This window comes from Cupressus sempervirens, chromosome 8 (genome assembly GCF_028749045.1).
Source record: "Cupressus sempervirens isolate cs-2001-9-10 chromosome 8, ASM2874904v1, whole genome shotgun sequence".
Classification (NCBI taxonomy): domain Eukaryota; kingdom Viridiplantae; phylum Streptophyta; class Pinopsida; order Cupressales; family Cupressaceae; genus Cupressus; species Cupressus sempervirens.
Genome location: NC_143125.1, coordinates 357,982,658 through 358,005,159, shown reverse-complemented (window position 1 = coordinate 358,005,159; position 22,502 = coordinate 357,982,658). Strand labels below are relative to the sequence as shown.

The 22,502-nt window shown below is 34.9% G+C and overlaps 1 pseudogene; it reads right to left on the bottom strand.

The window, feature by feature from the left end:
• Positions 1-512: 512 nt before the first annotated feature.
• The window catches only part of LOC149542813 (glutamate--tRNA ligase, cytoplasmic-like), a 52,518-nt pseudogene continuing 30,528 nt past the window's right edge, over positions 513-22,502 (bottom strand).

Genomic DNA, 22,502 nt, shown 5'->3' with positions numbered 1-22,502 from the left:
AAAATGGATTACTCTTCAAAGGTGGGCAGCTATGTGTACATAAAGGTTCCATGAGGGAGAACCTTATATAGGAAAAACATAATAGAAGTTTGAGCACTAATACATTTGGCATTGATTTGTGACGGCTAAGTGTCGCAATTGCGACGGTAATGTGTCACCACTACGACGGTAGTAGATGTCGTTGTTTTTTAGTCACAAATTGTGATGCCTATCCTTGGATGTCACAATTTTGATGCCTTTTTGTTGCAACTTCATCAATCTAACCTGGAATGACTCCCATTGCAATGCATGCAGATCCCATCACAATTTCAATGTCTTCCCCATGCATTGTGATGGGGTGGCGTCGGCATTTGTCCACGGGTTCGCTGAGGTGAGAGCCTTTCTAGTTCTTCCCTGGGTGTCGCACTTGCGATGGCCTTGGAAAATTGTGATGGGGACGTGATGGTGCTAGCGACACGGTAGTGTTGGTGTCGATGCCACTGGTCATTGCAATGTTTCCAAGTGTGTCGCAATTACGATGCAAAGTCAAGAATTACGACAACGTCGCTAAGCATGCAATGCACAATTCGTCGCAATGCATGGGCAGACGTCGCAATTGTGACATCCGTGCTTAGCAATATTGTAGGGCCGCTGTGGTGGCGATGCCAAACTGCCGTCGCCACCACAGTAGGCCTGCCACAAGCATGATGCATCATGGGGCATATGAATTCATATGCCCCCCAGGTGACAGAACACATGCATTCTTTCCAAACGATAGCAATCTCTTTTAGTGTTACAGTTGTAAACAAGATATCCCAACAGGTAGAAAATTTGTCAAATGTATATTTCATTTCAAAAAGTCTAGAAAAGAAAACAAGTTCTGGCCAGTCATGCAGTAAATCTAGATCATCAGCAGATCATGGTGCATCATGCTTGCGACGAGGTTGCTCGCGTTGCCGCCACAACGGCCCTACCGCAAGCATGATGCATCATGATCTGTTGATGATTTGGATTTACTGCATGACTAGCTAGAACTTGTGTTCTTTTCTAGGATTTTTGAAATAAAATTGACATTTGACAAATTTTCTACCTGTTGGGATATCTTGTTTACACCTACAACACTAAAAGAGATTGTTGTTGTTTGGAAAGAATGCATGTTTTCTATCACCTGGGGGGCATATGAATCTTGTAAGTGGTTTTCCTTTGGATGTCCAATGTTCAATGACACCCTCTTCTTTAGTTTAGAGCCATTATACTAAGATTCAGACCCACCTACTGTTTGAATGCTAGTTTTCTTATCTCGTATATAGAATAGCATGTAAGCTTTCTAGGAAAGCACACTTTTCTCACTGACTGAATAGACCTAGAGTAAAAAATGTCATAAGAATAACTTTAATCAGTCTAAGCAACTTCAGTATAATTAGTGTTACCATATAAAGAAAAGTTTCTACATAAAATTGTAGTTCTTTTGTGTATCCTGTTATACACAAATTATAATGAGCTTGCTCCACAAAATTAAACATGTCTTCACAACTGTAGCAAATATATACCCAATTATCATCTAAAGCATGCCAGATGCTTGTGGATGAACGAATAAAACAAAAATAATGACTAGAATGTGTGCTCCAGCCATCATGAACAAGAACACCATAAAGAGTGTTCTTAAAATTGCCCTCCTGTGATTGATCAATAGACAGAGAAACTAGAATATCATTCAAATGTGCAATATTTATTAAAAAACTAGTAGATATTACAAAAACTATATTATTAGATTCCACTGAAAATGTGATCCATTGGCTATCGTCTTGGCATGCCTAGATATCATAGAGCTCTTTCAACATCTTCAGCATGATCCCTTAATTTCCCTAGTTCTTCACTTGCCATAGTTTCATCAAAACATTTTCTCACCTACTTGTTCCTATCCTTCACTATCACATCTCTTTTTCTATCTTCCTCGAGGTGATTAGATTTGACACACAATGTATTTTCTGATTGACTGACATTAGAAATATTACTCTTCTCATGCACAAACACTGACATGCTAGTCAATGTCATGTACTTTTTAAAATGTGAAGGATAATTTTGATCAACATCCTTATCTCCAAGCAGCTTCACATAATCTGAATGATGACCCCTAGATTCAATCCCTACTACGTCATCCTCAATGTATGACATTGAGATGCAGTAAGAACAATCTCATAATCATCATCAATCCATGTACTCATTTCATTTGTGACAGAAGGAGGACTCAAAAAATTAACTACTTCTATTCCTTCCAAGTGTCAAAAACAATTTTCTCTCCTTGTATCTTGTTACCACTATTTTTGGTGGTCTATTAAGGTTAGATTCTGAAAATCTTCCTCTCATTCACTTCCTAACTTGGTTTTTTCTCATTCTTCCTTTTTCAAGTGAGGCTTCAGTTTTTCCTCTTTCTCGGTTTAAATGTTGTGGTTGTTGTATGGAGACAAGTAGCTTTAGGATTTAAATTCTCCACCTCTAGCTCATGGAAACCCTTTGCTTCTACATATGCACGAATCAGTCTTTTGTACATAGCACTATGCATTGGAGTGGCAGTTAGATTTGTACTTTTTACACCACTTACCAATATTTGGCATGAGTAAATTGAAAAATAGAAATAAACACAATTTGAAAGTTAACATCGTGGATGGCCCCAACACATGAATATAGAGGATGGTCCCTCACAATGACCTTAAGGACAAAATTTTGAAGAAGTTTACAAGGACACAAACATAAGGCTGTTATCTTCACCTTTATACATTAGAAAAGTAACAACTTAGTACAAATAAATAAATAAATCAATCATTTACTAAAAATTTCAATTTATTTTCCAGCTTTTCAATCTCTAAATTTTGTCTTTGTAGATTTTTAGTGAGAAGATTGTGGTGCACAATCTTTGAAGTTTGCCAGGCCTGTAGCAGTTCTAGTTGTGAGTGGAATTTGAGCACATTTGAAGCCCTCCACACCAAGAAGTGCAAAATACTGACTCAATAGTACTTAAATAACCCTGTTCTTGTGTAATAAATTTAGCATCTACCTCTCATTGACCTTCATGACATACTTTCATATTTAAATTCAACTATCAATGATATGGACAAGCCTAAGAGACACTCTTTTTTAAGGAAGGTAAAACTAAAATTAATAAAGAAGTACCAGAATGGGCAGAAGGTATAACCACATAAGAAGGCAGAAGGTATGTGAATGGATGCAACTGCCTACAATATTCCTATTAAAGAGATAATTTTTCTCAAGTTGAATCAATATCATCAAATTTAAGAGCACCCACACAGCCACTAAGAAGTTCTACTCATAGAAGAAATTTGTAAAATATTAATTGTAATTGCAATTTTTTATCATATAACACTGTGATTGTATTAAGCTTCTTTATTGTTTGTGAATGAATGACAAACCACTTATTTTCTCTCTGATATCAGTTTTATAAATGTTGTTAAACGTGCTTTTTTTATGTTTGGAAATTTTGTTGAGTTGAGTCCAAGTCAAATTTGGGTTTGTCAAGTTTTATAAAGTTACAAGTTTCTTAATTAGTAACTAAGGAATAAATAATGAATTGATTAGTGATGTCACAGTCACCTTACTGCTCATGAAAAGTAACTCTTCTCCATTTTCACTCTTCCATGAGGTCACTTGTCCACCATATAGCAATACCTATACAAATATAACATTAATAATTTATACATATGACCTAAAAGAGAATTGATAAATTGAAAATGACATCAGAACCACAACACAGATTAATCCATTAATTTCTGTTGACATAATGTTAAAATCAAGGGATAGAGAAAATAAAAAGGAAATAGGAAGTAGATCTAATGAGCCATATCAAATATAAGATCAAGGTTACATTAAACCATCCTATGCTCTTAAACTAGTATCAACAACCAGCAACAAATGACACAAGACCTACTTGGACTTGTTACAATCCTAAAAACTAGAACCAATTATTTTTTCCTTTACTCACAAGGTTATAAAAACTACCATAACCAAAGTCCAAAAAATCCAAAATCCAAAAAGGCATGAATTGGAGAGAAAACTCAAAAGCTTGATAGAAAGAACTTAAAACAATAGATCGTTTCAAATCTCAGTACAACCTCAACAATGAACACAATTCAAGAACAAAACTTATTTATTGACCAAAAGAATACCTTAGAGCTTCTCTTAGATTGAGATTCCTGTGTAGATTTACTATTATTTGAACCAGACATTGATGTCCAGGCATGGTTCAACATAACTTGAGTTTCTAAGCCTAACTTTCTAACCTCTGAAAATGGAAGTTCAAATGTCGATCCCAAAAAATTAGTTGAATAATTGACCTACAATAAAAGAAAGTGAGAAAAATTCATATACATATTCTATTAAACATTTGAAGACATGATATTTCTACATTCCATCAGGTGAAAATTGAAAGAGCTTCTAGCAGTAACTGTGTAGACATTTTTCAATCTAACTAAATCAAATTAAAACAAAAATTATGTTAAAACACCATACAATTAGAAGTTACAGACTGCACAACATTTTTGTAGTAATAGAATCTCGACAAAAACATAAACCATATCTAATACAATTCAATTACATACCTAGGTCTTCCCAAACAACTAAGTGGTTGGTCATGACTAAAAATTTGAAGTACAGGATCAAACATTGTTGGATAGAAAAGCTTCCCAGCTTCAAGCCATCCAATCTCATGTTCCAATCTGTGAAATTTTAAAAGGTTATTGTTTCAAGTGGTTCATTTACAAATCTTGTTTCAATTGAGATGGTTAACAAATTGAATCTACCAAGAATAGCACATGTTAGGCCTTACAAAGCACAAGGATTGGATGTTGGATGTTGTGTTGATGTGAAGGAGCAAGCTTATGTTCCTTTCACCATTGGATTGTATAATGATGTTGCGCTATGTGACATTGTACCTTTGAGTGGTTGTCATATAATTTTAGGAAGGGCTTGGCAGGTTGAGAAGAGATCCCTACATGATGTCAGAAAGAACACCTACACTTTCACAAATAATGGAGAGAAGATGGTATTAAGACCATTGGAGGAGCACAAGACAACTTCAAAGGTGTCAGTGAGCATTGGCATCTTTGAGAGGGAAAGGTTCCTAAGAAAAGAGGAACATGGTGAAGCAATGGAAGATGTTTTTATAAAAAATGATGATGCTTTGAAGCAAACAGCTAATGAGAATGAGGTTGAGGAAAAGAACCTAGAAAAGGATGATATGAAGAAAAGTTGTCCATTTGAAGGACAAATAACAAATGAGCAGCAATCAAGTGTTGAAGAGAAAGAAGAACCTAACACCAAAAAGGTTCAAGAGGTTGTAGTAGAGGTAAAGAGAAAGGATGCTGATGAAGACAGAAAAATATCAGGTCTTGAAGGGATTGAGGGAAAGGAGATGATTGGAACAAAGATGAAAAGTACAAATGCTGATGTAAATAGCAAAGAAACAAGGCTTGGAGAAGCAGATATGATATTGATTGGTTCTATATGGTGTCCATTGAAAGTTGGACAAAGAAAATTCACAAAGACAATGATGACTGAATCAGATAGAACAACCACCAACCAGGAGTTGGTATACCAAGGCAAATGGCAAGGGTGTGAAGACATGTTGCAGGCAGTAGTAGAGGTCTCAAGGTGCAAAGAGAAGGATGAGAAGACAATGGAGATGAAGAGCCAAGGGAAGGCTAAACAAGGTGATTATATTCCAAGCATGGAGAAGTATGAAAATATGAGTTATTTTTGGTTAGTTATTCTAATTTTGTTGCAGGCATATGAGAATATGATGGAGATTCCTAGTGTGGGGAAGATAGCAATAATTGGTAAGAGTTATGTTCTAGAAGGAGCTTTTTATTGCTTCTTGTTTCTACCTATTGCTAGTATCTTATTGAGCTTCACTTTGTTTCAATAATAGTTTAATATTCTCTACTAAACAGGGCCAACCGCATGAAGGTGGAAGCTCATTTGGCCCTACCCCCCTCCCCCTAACATCACTCTACATTCCCCGTTAACATCTAACATTCATTCATTCTTTCAACCATTAATAAAATGTAACATTCAATCAATATCACATGATAACATTCAATCAATATCACATGATAACATTCATTAACACATTAGATTTGTTAACATGCAACATTCATCAATATTCTGCATTAACACATAATTCATGAACATTCATTAGCACATAATTAAATTCATTGAGACATAAAATTCATTCATTATTAATTAAGGTATGTAGATGACAATCATTTCTTTTTTTTCTTTCTATTTCTTTTTTCTATGTAAGCTCTAAGAGGAGCGTCAATGTCATCATCAATTCCCCCCTCATCAGTTGTTCTGTTCTCTGTTCTTGATGATCTCAAATTCCTATGTTGTTGCAAAGGGGGGTCCTCTGCAATAAAAAATAAAAGAGTTAAATTTAAAAAAAAATTATTATAATTGTTACAAGTATTTAATTATTTTAAATAACATAACTGTGGTGCTCTTTACCTGATCTGACCACATCATTTTGTCTGGACTCAACATCAACACGGTCATGAACATCGACCCCTCGATCCTCTACAACTGCTATACAAAATGTTACTTTAATCAAACACCAATTGCAATTACATATAAAAAATTTAATAGCAAATGTATACCTCCACCACTAGGATGCACATCATGCGAACCTTCAGCATCCACAGATTGTGTAGAAGGATTGTCAGGCTGCATTCCAACATCCTACGCATTGTTATCATTGCTTGCTTAAAACAGATATACTCACTTTATATTAGAACTTAACATCAAATAGACTAATTGGTAAAGTATTCAATTTGAAATAAATTTCATTTAGCTTATTTACCTGTGGCTTAGATGCATCATTATTAGAACCTTCCACACTGATTTCAGCTTGTAGCTGTTGAGCCACAACTCTATAGCCTTGTTGGAAGCCAATTCTCTTATCCTCTTCTGTGAGGCATCTCTTGAACTCTGAGCCCTACATTTTTGCGTGGTATGGTGAATTTTACTTGCATTGTTTCATCAACCAATGGAGGGTAGTTAAAATATCAACAACAAATCATCTATATCCATCACAATATAATAGGAGAAAAATTGAGCAGTTTTGATGGAGCAATCTACTATATAAATGTTGTGTGTTTGTATGCTTTGCTTGTACCAACATATTTTCTCCAAATTCTTAAGTTGGGTAAGAGTTAGTTTAGCTCTTTGGAAATAAAAATGGCTGCAAGTGCTGCTGCATTCCCTCATTCTTTCAATCACTGCCTTTATTCTCAACTATTGGAGGAAAATTCAGTCTCAACCATGGCCTCCATTTGTGAGATTTCTTCATATGAGGATTTTGTGAACGAAGAGAAAAGTAAAATATTAGCGATTGGAGCCACCCATTATATTGGTCTCTTTGTTGCTCTTGTAGCTATAAATGCAGGCCATTCTACCTATGCTCTCATTAGACCCATCACTGCCCATGATTCTGCCAAAGAAAAGTGCCTCCATGAATTGAAAGATTCTGGTGTTAACATTGTCTATGTATGTCACTAGCTCTATTCATAACTAAGATTTTGTGGTAGATATGTATGGCACAGTTGTAAAGTGTGTGTACTTGTTTAAAATATTGATTTTTCATACTGTAGATTGTTTTGATTGGTCATATAGGTTTAGAATATATGATTAAGCTTTGCTTGTTTTTTCATGGTAACTACTATTGCAGCTGTTTGCTAAATTGTTAGATAGCGGTCATCTCACAAATAATCATGTTTGATTGTCTTGTTGTGAAGTTGGGTATTTAGAAATTATGTTAAGAAGGGGTGTTCAGTCAGTGATCTCCTTATCAATGAGTCTAATTTGGTTGGGATCATGAGCTATATTATAGTTGTAAAAATTTGTGTTGTAATGGGTTTTATTAATGTCTACATGTTCTGTAATGGGTCTTATTAATGTGCATGTATATTATAATGGGTGTTCTACAGGGAGATTTAAGTGATCATAATTCAATGGTAAAGGCCATGCAAGGCATTGATATTGTTATTTCAATTGCGGGCAGTGGTCAACTTATAGATAAGCTTAAGATTGTAGATGCCATTAAAGAAATTAGCACTATTAAGGTCAGAACATAGGACCCTAACATTATTACCATGAATGCTTGTTAATTGTAATAGACTTAAGAATTGTTGAACTTTGATGTAGAGGTCTTCCTTCAGAATTTGGGCATGATATAGAGAGAGCCAATCCAGTAGAACCAGGGCTAAGCTTTTACAAAGAAAAGAGAGTTGTTAGGAGGGCAATTGAGGCATCCAACATTCCATACACTTACATCTACTGCAATTCTATTGTTAGGTGGCCTTACTTTTATCATACCCATCCCTCTGAGCTTGCTCCTCCCCAAGATCAGTTTGAAATCTATGGAGATGGAAACATCAAGGGTGAGATTTTAAATAATGTCATATTAGTAAATGAAGGAATCTTCACTAATCTAGATTGCAGAGTCTGACTTCAATTGTTGAATTGTTTATATTGAATATGAAAATCCACTACTGTTATTATATTCTATTGACCTATTTATAATTGATGAGCTAAATAAGGGAGTCCTAGCATTTCCCATCACATTATATAAAAAATTTGATACAATTTTTCATTTACTAATACTTACAACTCTTGCTTGAAGTTTCGAAAAACCACCAGAGCCGAGTTTGTGTGTCCCGTGCTTTTCTAGTCTTGCCTTTGTTGCCTTTGATGTGTCAGGCAATCTATGAAAAGTTTGAAATATGTTAGATAGTATAAATATAGAGGTTAATTAGTACATAATTAGATTCTCAATTGTATCGCATACCTTGCTATACTCTCCACTGGTGTAATATTATTTTTCTTGTTAGCTTTATACTTTCCATCCAAAATCAGAGCCTACCACTCAGCCTCAGGAACATAGGGCAGATGCTCGTACCTGGGGTTATCCCATAAATTTTTTCTGTATTGGTCCCTAATATACTTCAAACATAAACTAGATTTTTCAAGGAGCTTGTTTCTCTTGAATGCACGAGGTCCAAAGAGTTGGGTCATGCTCTCTATAAGATCATCCTTCAACAGTTTGCATTGGTTATTCCACCTTTTAAGTAAAAAAAAACATGTTAGACTCATAAATGAAGTGAAGCTACCTTTAATATAGTTCAAGAAATCGATGAAAAGGAAAACTATTATAGCAATGATATGAAATCAAAATAGTGGTTTGGGGTTTTAGTTAGGATATGATGTTCCACCAGGTACGCATGGTGGGCCCAAATATTCACAAACACTCATCACCAAGTTTTCTCCAAAAAAGATCATTCCCTACAAAACAATCATGGGATCATTAGTCGATGAAGAGTGATCAAAAAATAAATTACTATTATATCACTATAGAATAATAATAACTTTAAAGTACCTGGAACTTTGGCTACTTTTAATGGAATGCCTTCATCGTCGCTGATGATCAATGTGACATCCTTCACCATTCTTGTACAAGGAATATAGGAACATCCAGGAAATGATGTTGCAGCTCCTATTGCAAAAAGTTCCATAAGTTTCAGAAGTCTTTGTCATGAAGTATAAAAGAACAAATGATAATTGATGTTAAAAAGTTGTAAAAAAAAACTATTTGTTGCTGTCATAAGAGAGAAAAAGAGGGATTTTTGTACCAGCAGATGGTGCAACAGTCGATGCTTGTAAGCTGCGCGTTGCTAACTCAGTAGTTGGAAAGAGATTTTTGGTTGTCCTGGATGGAGGTGGCATCATCATAGGATTCAATTGATGTGAAGTTGAAGAATAAAATTGTTAGAGCATGCATAAATATAGAATGCGTGGACTAGCATGGACAAGATTGTTAGAGCATTAAAAAAAGGATTGTTCGAGCATGTATTGTCAATGATTATGATCATTCCTATATATATTCAGTGGAAAACAGAAGTGGGGAATGGAACATGCGATCTTCCTGAACCACCTACAGCACCCTCATCCTAGGAACGGGGCTCGAAATCACGTAAAAAAATCTATAAAGACAACGCATCCATATTTTAATTAATGTCATAAAAGAGCATAACATAAAAACCATTATTGAACTCTTGTTATAATTAAAAATTTCATTAATACTTACATTTAAGGTTTTAGAGGTGTGCATCAATTCAGCTCCCCTTTCTCTTATTTCCTGAGTAGTAGGCTTTATGGTTGCCAAATGTAAAATTTCTCTGCCAATTTTCTTTAGCAACTTTTTAGTCGAACCGATTGAGTCATCAGTGTCTACTAAATCAATTTAAAAAGGGTCCTCCTCAGGGGGGGGCTACTGATCAGGGACTGCAGGTTCCTTTCCCTCCCTCCGACCACTGGCCCTCTGTGACAACAATAGTATTAGTATTATCAAAATTACTCCAAAAAAATGAAGAAAACAACATTAAAAAAATAACATTTTGCTTCTATCTAGTTTGCACAATTACAATGAGTTTTACCTACTCGTGTCTAGATGAGTTGGGAACATCACCAGCATCCCCTCCGGGTGGTTGCTCCATATTGTGCCCCTGTGTCAAAGATCAAGTATAAAAATGTTAGCAAAAAATTTATTGACTAAATGGTATGTTGGAGTCATTGATTAGAAGTTGGTTTAATAGTATGTACCACCCCCATGATAGTAGCCTCGTTTGTATCTATGCGGTTCAAATTGTAATCAATAAGAAGCTCTTCCCCTGCACGTATTAATTTTATCGCACAGATGAATACATGATTTCCCTCGCGTGCCTCAAATATGCAATTGGATTGCTTTATAGTTGACCCAGGTTGTGTACTATTTATAAAACCCGCAATATTCCCTGTTGCTTTTGGCCTTCCATCAATGTATATAGACACACTTTTACTTTGATTATTGTCTTGCTGTTGTATATAATTTGCCGAGAGGGCATACCTATGCATACTTTTTTTATATCTAACAATATGCATCCAACTTTTGTAATTGTAACATGGTCCAACATACTCCATCAATTCAGAAACTTTGTTGTAAGACACCTTTATGTTGTCCATAGAAAATAGGCCCAAACCATGTAGTGATGATGGTGCTATGCGATATATCCTCTTGTTAACACAAAAATCAGTGTTTATTGGAGGAAGTTCCTTGGGTACCCAATGTTTCTGTAGATGTTGGTACCTCAAGGGCACCTTGATGTCACCTTCTGTCTCATCATCGTAAGAACATGACCCCCCTTGAGCAAGGAAAAATTTCATGCATTTATTGAATTTCCTTCTAGTCCTTTGACCTCTAGTTAATCTCCCTGTTCTAGATAAACTGCATGTCTCACTTTCCTCTTCTATTCCTATATTTCCCTCACTCGAGGAAGACACTTCTGACAAATACCTATTCACTGGTACCTGCAAATGGGAGAGATCTTAGAAGACATCAATCTTACTATTAATAAGTGTATTAAATAGACTGTCTATAAGGAGTATTGACTTATACCTGTTGATCCATGAGACTGTGCAGGATGCTTTTGAAAGGGGTTCAGTTTCCTGTAAATGTAATTCAATTATCATGAGCATAATCACATCATAATCATAATCACATCCATCATTAGCATCAAATAAAAATTAAAAACATTAAAAGGTACACAATAAAACACTTAAATCAGGCTCACATTATAAGCCTACTAGGGAAGTAGGCCTAGTGAAGGGCTAAAACTAGGTTTTTGTATCAGCTGATGAGTTGAGGGCTTAGTCACCTTGGGGACATGCTATTTGAAGTTTTTTGATGTTTGTGGAGGTGGAGGAAACACCTAGTTAAGGTGAAGTCAAGTTTGGCACCAATTGAAGCATTGTGAGCATTTGATAGTTTGTTGATTAGATTGCTTGGATGAATCTATTGGATGGATTGAGGGACATTCATGGGATTATTCGAAAGATGTAGAACCTAAGGTGGCATAAGGATTTGGTGTGCACTCTGATAGGTTATGGAGTTGGCTTGGATCAAGGAGAGGGATCTTATGAAGATGCTTGGTTGGTGTTGTGAGAACACTATGGATATTATTAACCACCTAGGGTCTTTGCATCACCTACGGAGGCAGAATTATTAACCAACAAATTGGGTAAGCACTTATATTATGTTTTCCCTATGATATTCTAGGTACAACTCCCTTTTATAGATATTTAATGAATTCCCTTTTCTAAACTAAACACTTACAAATGCTTTTGACCTGAAAGAAAATAAGGCTCAATACATTCATGCATCAATATGTGTTTTAAATAATTTTATTTAATTAATTTCGATTAATAGTTAATTTAGATTAGCAGTATTCTATTTGTAGTTGAAACTTGTAGCTTTTAAATAGATAATGAATAAACTATGTAACCATATATATAAGACAAATATATTTCTATCAAGAAATGAATATTAAATAGATTAAGGATTGATGACATACCTCTAAATTCCATCATCATCATCCTCGTCGTCATCATCATCATCATCATCATCATCATCGTCCTCATTCATATCATCATCCTCATCATCATCATCATCCTCACCATCATCGTTGTCGTCATTTTCATCATCGTCATCATAAACATCATCATCAACATCAACATCATCTTCATCATCATCATCAGTAGCAGCATCATCGTCATCTTCTTCTTCTTCTTCTTCTTCATGAAAATTTGTGTCAGGAACATCATCCAATAACTGTCGATCAGGATCACCATCTACATCATCTTCTACTTCTTCAGTATCTTCTTCTTCCATCGCATTATACTTTATTGGTCTTCCTCTCGGTTCATGTCTAACAAAAAATGATCAACCCAGTTTATGTGGAACCTCTGAGTAAAATACCTGCTCACATTGGCTTGGAAGAACATAAGGCTCATCCCCAACTAGTTCAAATGACCTTGTATTAACCATTGTAAATCCATTATCATGTTCAATAACAGTTCTATTAGGATCATTTGGATTAAGTCATAGCTTGTACCATTTGACGCCGAAGAGTACTAATTTGAAGGAACTAAAGTCACACTCAAGTATCTCATCCAAAATTCCATAGTATCAATTTTTAGACTCTTGAGGATGTAAGTCATTTCTAGATGAAATATTAGTCACTTGAAAGACTACAGTTATTCTTGAATCACAAGTTTTCTTCGTGTCATCCAACACTTTGACGCAAAATTTCTGACCATTACAGAACATAGCCTTGTGGTGATTAACCTGCAATAATATGTGAAACATATCAAAATTATTGTATCGTGAGTTGATAAACATACAGGTGATTAATAAATTTGTACGTACCTAGAAATCTCTTGAACCACGTGCTAAATCTATTTCCCTTTGCGTAACATTGGAATCTCCATTACGATGAGCTTCTTTAACCAATGAAGATACACCTTCCCATGTTAATGTGTGACCAGAATGTTGACATCGTTCAATCCATACCGTCATCCAATCAAGATTGTTTGCAATATACAAATGTAGTGCATCCCACTCTCGAGCACCTGTACAAAAAAAAATAGACAACTTACAACCGATTTAGTTTGAAGATTAAGAAATAATTTATTACAATAACATCTTATAATTTATTGCCTCTCACTTTCCTCAATGTACCTTTCCCCATCAAGTACTCCCCTTCTAATTTTTTAAAAGGCTCGAGATCCCAAATGCGATCTACATGGATATTTGATGCAAACTTAGGAAGATATTCAGTAATGTACACCATAGTCTGGTATACCATATATCCCTCTACCATAGAACCCTCAGGATGTGCTCTTTGTCAAACCAAAGCCTTCAAAGATTTCAAATGCCTCTCAACCATCCACATTGACCTAGTGTGTACAGGTCCACAAATTCAATCTCCTCAACTAGGTGTATGAGGTAGTATTCCTGTGCATTGAAAAAAGTTGGAGGTAGACACTTTTGCATTTCACACAGTAAATGAGGAATTCTTATCTTCCAATAGTTTATATCTTCTTTATGGATTTCTTTAGATGACAACCACCTACATTAAGAGATTCAAGTCACAAAAAATATATAGATATGAGACTACACAAAATAATATACAATAGATTACATAGCAAGAAAAACAAATCGCAAATATAATAAATATATACAACAAATTGAATAGATATTAATGCTTACCTCATATATTTTCCAAGATCGTATATCACTTGTTTGATGTTATTGTTGAAGTGCTTTGGGAGAGATAGAGGAAGCACATACTGTAGTAATTATAAACCAATCATTTCATTGTTTTCTAACATAACATAACAAACAGTACACGTAGTTTATGAATATATTGTAAATATAGAAGAACATAAGTTACCTTGACAAAAGTATGCCAATCATGCATTTTGAGCCCTGGCCCAAATTCACTTTTTTTTGATATGAGATTGTTTATGTTCGTAGCAAATCTTGTGGGAAATCAAATTTTTCGCATGACTTCTTTTATGGCATCACTTTGCTGCTCCGTTAATAACCATGGAAGGGCACTTATATTAATCTGATCTCTATTGCTATTTGAGTGAATGAAATTTTTCAATGCATGATTGGATTCATGTATGTCATTACAAATTTTGACAATTTTTTCTTTGTCATGCCTTCCATCCAATATTTTCCACAATGTCTTTGTTATATTCTTTCCAATATGCATAGTATCAAACAAATGCACAATTTGTAAGTGCTCGTAGTAGGGCAACCTACTAAATTTTTTGGGATAGCTTTTTAGTCCCTTTGGAAGGTTGTCAGTATTGTCTTGATGACCTTCACGATCATCAATTACACAATTAGTCAACAAAAATCACAATAGAAATATATAAATTACAATCATAAACCATTAGGTGGAACGACATTACCTCGACGATTAATTCTATTATATTCCAACTTCCATAGGCGAGGTGTCATTCTTTGTGGCTTTGATGTAGTCTCTTCTTTCCCATTGAAAAGAGGTTTTTCTGTACTTCGATACTTATGATTCCTATGGAGGAAGTGTCTACACTCATCAAACACCCGCTTTCCTAAACTTTTTGAATGATGAGATTTCATCTTTGGACCACAAATTGGACATGCAAATTTTCCCTTTGTTTGAAGACCTACAAGATAATGATGTAATCAGATTATTAAATATGTTGATTTTTATAATTAGAATTATTGTGCGCAACTTGAATTCACTATAACATACCACAAAAATGTGTTAGCCCTGGGGCATCATGTATTGTCCATGCAAGTATTGCATGGAATTGAAATTGTCTTTGTCCTATTGGTCTAGACACGTCATACATAGTGACACCGTTCCATAACTCCACCAACTCGTCGATAAGAGGCTCAATATATACATTCATATCTTTTACTTGATATTTACCTACTTGAATGAACAGTAACATTACATAATTATTGTCACCATTTTACTGCAAGATTTGTAAGTACATGTAAATTAATAACTATCAAATGATAAGATACCTGGAACAATCATTGACAACATAATGTGCTCCCTCTTTATTGACATCCACGGAGGAATGTTATCATTGATAACAAAAATAGACCACACCAAGTAAACAGATCTCATCTCTCCAAATGGATTGACACCGTCCGCTGCCAATGAAAGCCTGAGATTATGAGGTTCTTCTTTGAAGTGTTGCCACTTTTCCTCTATGTGCATAAATGTTGAACCATCCGTAGGGATTCAAATAATGTCATCTTGACTTCTATTGTGTGCATGATAATCCATAAATTGAGCCAAGCTACTACACCTGAATAATTTTCGCATCCGTGGAATAATGGGGATGTAACGAAGAACCTTTTGAGGCACCTTTTTTGTTAGTCAATCTATTCGATATCTACTCGTATGACATACATGGCATTGTGTTGCAAATTCATGTTCTTTGTAATATATAATATGATCATTGGGACAAGCATGTATTGCTTCACACTCCATTCCAATATCTTTCATAACAATAGTTAATTCTTGATATGAGTGAGGTAGAATATTCGATGATGGTAACAGAAACTCGCCTATCAATCTACAACAAAAAATATAAGTTGTTAATATAAACAATATTAGTGGTACATTATTCACCCTTTGTTAACTATAAAGACATATATGACATACCTTAACATACATGACATTGTTATGTTGGATAAACCATTCATAACCTTCAAGTTCAACAACAAAAATACAATAGAGAGAAGAGTTGTTTGGGAGTCTTTGTATAGGGGCTCGTATGCCTTCTAAAGTAGAGGTACATCGAGGCTATCATCATCATCATGATCAGATACACTTGGACTAGATGTGTCATGGATCAATGTATTTATACCATCCTCTTCAATTGTGTTTTCTGGCACATGATCATGATCTTCCATGGGATCATTATCTTCACCTTGGATATTTGCACCTCCATGTTCCTCCACTTCGAAAACCATATTCTTCAAATTGTTGTGGTTCATATCATGTACTTCCCTAAGAAGATCAACCTATATAAAATTGATTAACATAAATAAACCATGATCATCAACTCATCATCAAGTGATTTCATATGTATATAAATTGTTAAAATGATATAATGAACGACTTACCAGTGGATGATAGTCATACCCCCCTTCAATGTGACCATTCTCCCTACAATGTCTCTTAACTATTTTGATTAGTAGTCTTCTATGGTTTAAGCCCTTACAAATATTGCAAGGACAATAACATTTTCCATCACCTTTTCTTTTCAAGTTAGACCACAATCTAGTGATTGTCTCCCTATTTTGTTCTTCACTTATATTACATGACATGATCGTTCTTTGCAGGAAGCAAAAATTGGGCTATGAAAACTTTGGTCTACAACTTTCACAAACTAAGCAAAATTGTCGAAAGTACACAAATCTTCTTAGACCTAGCTAAATACTTTAATATTTTAAAAATACTTTCTTTGACTTTATTCCTAAGATTATTTGTAAAACTTTGACCAACTGCCTGAAGGTATTATTTCAAGAGACCTTACAACATTAAGCCACTAAAAGCAATTTCAAAACATATAAGCTAAAAGTCTAGTTAAAATATACATTAGAATTAAAAAAAAACAATTTTCATACCCGAGCGCACGGCTATAACTCATGCAATGGCCTTCTTGCTTAGCTGTAGAAGCTCTCCAGCAATCAAATTATACAAACTACAATAGCAAGCAATGTTATTCAGAATTAGATTCAACAAACCTTACCAATGTAAATAGCTATCTCCTCTAAACTGGGCTCCAGACATGAGGGGGCATTCACATACTCTTCCCCTAAAGGTATCCTGAAGAACAAAATCCACTATTCTTGAGTTTGTGAATTGCACCTCGAGATGAATGAAGCTTAAAAGGAATGAAAATTGTTTTCATACATTTAAATTAGGATGTAATATTTATTCATAAGTATATACCTTGCAAGCACTTAAAATTGTTGTTATATGTGTTGCGAGAAAAGAAGAAGTTTATTCTTATGTGTATAGACGCACTTCCTGTATGCGATCCAAAGCTTGAATGTTATCAAGTGTGTCCAATGATGGGGAGAGACCTCCATGCAAGCAGAAGATCTGCAATGAAACAAAAGAAAAGAAAAATTTCTTATACTAAGAACAAGTTTGTTGTGCTACATAGGGTACCAACAAAATAGTGTATAATATCTTTTTCTTTACCTGGCTTTCAATTTAGAATGAGAGCCTTTAATAGAAAAGTCAGGTTGATAACATATTTAAAGAGAGCTGCAGAGCAGCATAGTTCTTGCGTAAGTCCAAGAAAATGTGTGAGGATTGACATAGATTTGTGTAAGTCCAAGAAGATGTGTGAGCATTGACATAGATTTTGTGAATATTTTCTATGTAATGAATATTTTACTGCAAATGGAATGAACCTAGGGGTCGATTGGTAAACTGATTATTTGTATCAAATGGTGTAAAATTGAAACTAAAACCATTTCAACTAGCCACGCCACTCATGGACTGTTCCTCCATATGTTATAATACTTTCACCATATATCACAAATATGAAATAGAATATGTAGCACACTGAAATAAAGCATTAAAAGATAGTGTCTAAATGTAATTAAATATATGGAACTAGTTATAAGAATCTGTACAAATCAATCAGAATGGGTTGAAATCAGTGCATCTTACTTCAGCATTTCATTAACACAGCCAAATCCAAAATAAATCTCGCAGACAAACTACTTGAGATTTATAACCTTTATCTTCCAATATCCAATGGCTCCTTATAGGAATTAATACAAAGAAGCCAACTGTCAAAAACTATGGCAGTGATAAACATTTTGAAAAATAAAATTGTATTAGGTATAAATAAAAAATAGTGAAGAATGGTGTAGACTTGTAGCCAGAAGATAACATAGTGAAAATTTATGAGCTCTTTGTTATCACCCACCTCAAAGAAACGTGCATATCAAATCCAAGTGTCAAATGTCAGTTGTAAATGCAATAATGCAAGTGCAACAATACGTGTGTTGAAAATATGATTTTTTCTTGATTGATTCATGATAGTCCGATAATTTTTGAATCTTTTGGTTTGCCTTTTTTTTACTAAGAAGATTTTTACTACTATGGTAGATAGTAGGAAACCACTACAAACTTTCATTTACATAAAATATAATGCCATGATCAATAATGTTACAGGCTCTTTTAAAAAGAGAGAATTACAATTAACTCTTGAAATGAGCTGGCCTATTACAATTAACTTTATCAATGTGCTGGACTATTAAAATTTTGATTGGAATTACACGATATAACAATGCACTTGCAGTCTGGTCTATTGCAAATTGACCACTATTTCCAAAAGAATATGTTGCATTTTATTCCATTACACAGAATATGATACTGCGAGCCTGCATTCCCTTCCAAAAACTGCATTGTATTATGGTTATGGCACACAACTCAGGAATTTGACTTCAATTCTTTTGGCATCTTTGCTGCTCTTGTAGAAAAAAATGATATTGCAAATATATAACCATGCAGCTCAAGACAAAATTGTAAACCTGCTATATTATAAAACCCGTTGCAAGCGACTAGGTTACTCCCAAATTTTCTCAACAATTGGGTTGTTGCCATCAAGCAAACCCATATTTAAAGAAAGCGGTCAGACCAACCATCAACCAGAAAGACTTGAAGGAGCTCAAACATTTGGATACTGAAATGAATGGGAATGCTTTTGATCCTAAAAAACATGGAGAAGAAAGGAGTAATGGGTTTATTTGTCTTACACCTTGCTGATGCACGTCTCTGCCTGACCCTCTGAATGCCTCGAGTTCACCTCAATGCCCCTCTCAATGCTGTTGAAGTGATCTCCCGCGTGCATGCCTTTCCTTTCAGAAGAACCCTGTGTCATGCGATTTCATTCAAATGAGGGTTTTTGGCTTTTTTTTTTCTCTTATATCCTACTGGCGTCACAATTGCGATGCCGGCCATCGCAATTGCGATGGAATTGGGCTAAAATTGAAAAAAAAAAGCCAAAACAACATTACCTTTTCTTGCCATCGCAAATTAACGTTGCAAATTGACCCCTAATGTATTAGTGGAGTAGCCATTTTGGCTTGAATAAGACCTTGGAGTTAGTTCAAAGGTACTACTATTGGCATAAAATCCAGTGAGATGTCAAATTTTATGTCGAGCAATGCATCATATGTCAAAGAGGAAAGGGGACTTCTGCAAACATAGGACTTTATCAGCCTCTCCCAATACTAAGAAGACCATGGGAATACATAATTATGGATTTTATGGTTGGTTTACCTAGAAAAAAAAGTGGTTTTGATAGCATCTATCTAGTAGTGGACAGATTTAGAAAAGTGAGTCATTTTATTCCATGCAAAGTCACTCATGATGCAAGTCATATTGCCTACTTTTTTTTAAAGGAAGTTGTGAGGATTCATGATTTACCAACTAGCATTGTATCTGATAGGGATAGTAAATTCATGGGACATTTTTGGAGATCCTTATGGTAGAGGTTAGGCACCAATCTCTCTTTTAGTTTAGCTTACCATCCTCAAACTAATGGTTAGACTAGGGTGGTCAATAAGACACTTGGCAAATTGCTAAGATGCTTAACCAAGGAGTATGGTTTGACATGGGATTTGGTCCTTCATCAAGTGGAGTTTTTGTATAATGATAGGATTAATAGAACTATAGGTAAGAGTCCCTTTGAGATTGTGTATGGGATGCATCCTAGGGTTGTATGTGTGTTGAGAAACCTAGATGGACAAGTACCTAATAGTGGTTATGCTGAAGATTTCAGTCAACCATGAAGGAAGTACATGAGCAAGTAAAAAAATCCTTTATTGATAACACCAAGAAGATCAAGGATAAAGTTGACCTCAAGAAAAGAGAAGTCCAATTTGGTGTAGGGGACTTAGTCATGGTTCACCTTAACAAAGCAAGAATGGACAAGGGAACTTCTACAAAGCTAAAAATGAGAAGAATTGGCCCATGTCCAATACTGGCCAAATATGGGTAGAATGCTTACAAGATTGGATTATTAGATGATTTAGCTATCTCTCCCATCTTCAATGTAGTAGAATTAACTAGGTATAAAGTCCCTCTTACTAAGGTGGATTAGCATGTGGAGGAAGCTTAGAAGGATGCTTAAACAACAACTTTACCTCCTAAGCCAAAGCTTCAAGTACAGAGGATTTTGGATTCTTAGATTCATACAAAAACTGGCACATACAAAGAGAACCTTGTCAAATGGCATGGTAAACTAGATTCAAAGGCTACATGGATTCCTGAGAATCAATTCAAGCTGAAAGGCATAGATCTCCACCTTTTGTCTTCAGAGGGGACTTAGCTTCTTCAATGGGGAGTATGGTGTAGGGGTACCTTGAAACATAGGGCCCTCACCTTTTTAATTTTGTTGTGTTGTGTTCCAAGAGATATTTTGTAAGTAGGAATAAGGTTCATTGGACCTAAGTGTGATAGCTAGGGTGTAGGAAGTGAAAATGTCCTAGGTAGAGTCATAAATGGCTTAAAAAGCAAGGTATACCTTACCATAGGGTAATGAGTAACCTAAGGGATAGGTCACTAGCTTACATGGAATTGCTAAGGGATAGCTTAAATAAAAAATTAGAAGTGTTAAAAAGAGTAAGCAAGAAAAATTTCAAAAGTTTCTCTTTTGCATTTTTGCAATTTTTGCAAAAATGTTGATTTTGTAGGAAATTGTGATTTTCTTTTTAAAAACACTAAAGATTCTGATATAAAACCCTACAGATAGAGTGAAAAGACCTGGGAGGAGATATAAAATACTTCCCAAACCCTAAAATTCCATAAGGAGTTGTCATTTGTACGGACAAGTGCTGTAGCATGACATTTTGAAGGCAAAAATACTATTTTTTTGAGTTTTAAGACATTTTTGACATTGTTCTTGTTGTTGTAGCTAATGGAATCATGGATAAGGTTAATTAGAACATTTTTTCTTTAAAATTTGTTTGTTTCATAGTTATAAAAATCTTTCCATTTTAGACAATTTATTGTCCTATTTTCAACAACTTTTAGAAATAAAGTTGTAACTCACTATCCCACTATTGGAATTTTATGACCTCTTGGGGATAGTGAGTACTAAATTTACTTTATTGTGGAAAAATTAGGGCCATTCAAAATGATGGCAAGCATTTTTAAGCTCTTTCCCTAGGCGAGCTAAAACATGGTCAACTAGGGAATACTATTGTTACAGAGCTTATTTCTTGTAGGATTGTGGAGATTTTTGTAGAATACTTTTTGTGGTTGAAAGAGGAGTGATATGAGGTTCCTTGGGTGGAAGGAAAAGCTTCCAAAAATCCATTTATCCATCAAACAAGACTAAACAACAATTTTCCTTTACAAACCCTCAAAAACTTGCCATTTTAGCACTGACACTGTACAACCATTCCAAGGCCTAAAATCTAGAAATTCTTAAAGCCCCCACAAAATAATTAGAGGTTCATAAAGACACTGTGAAATTTTTAGTGTAAGAAAAGTGAGTAAATCCCTATTTTGTGGGTGAAATAGGGCTAATTGGGGCTCTTCCTTGTAGCCCTATTTTGGAGAAAAAGGGTGAAGTCGGGTAGAAAAATGACTATAGAAAGATATTTTAAGATGCCAAAGGAGTACATTGAAAGGTGTTAAGAATCCTTCCATGATCCTAATTTTTTTTTAGAATAATGGTAAAAAAGACCTAGTTTTGTTGAAGACTTTAAATGCTCTTCATCTAGTATGAGAGCCTATAGACAACAAGAAGTGGAAATTGTTCAAGATAGTGTTGTAGAGTTTTGGATTGGGGGATCTTAGCTTGAAAAAGTTCCTATAGGTCCATGTGGTGGTCTAGAATGATACCCTAAGTCTTAGAGGTAGACAAGAAGCATGAATAAGTGATTAGTTCATCCCTACTTCTCCTAATCAGAAAATAGGTACAAGAGAAACAAGTAAAGCTAGAATATGTGATATCCAAAAAGTATATTATTGATATATTCACAAATACATTACCTAAGGACACTTTTGAGTATGTAAAAGTTAAAATAG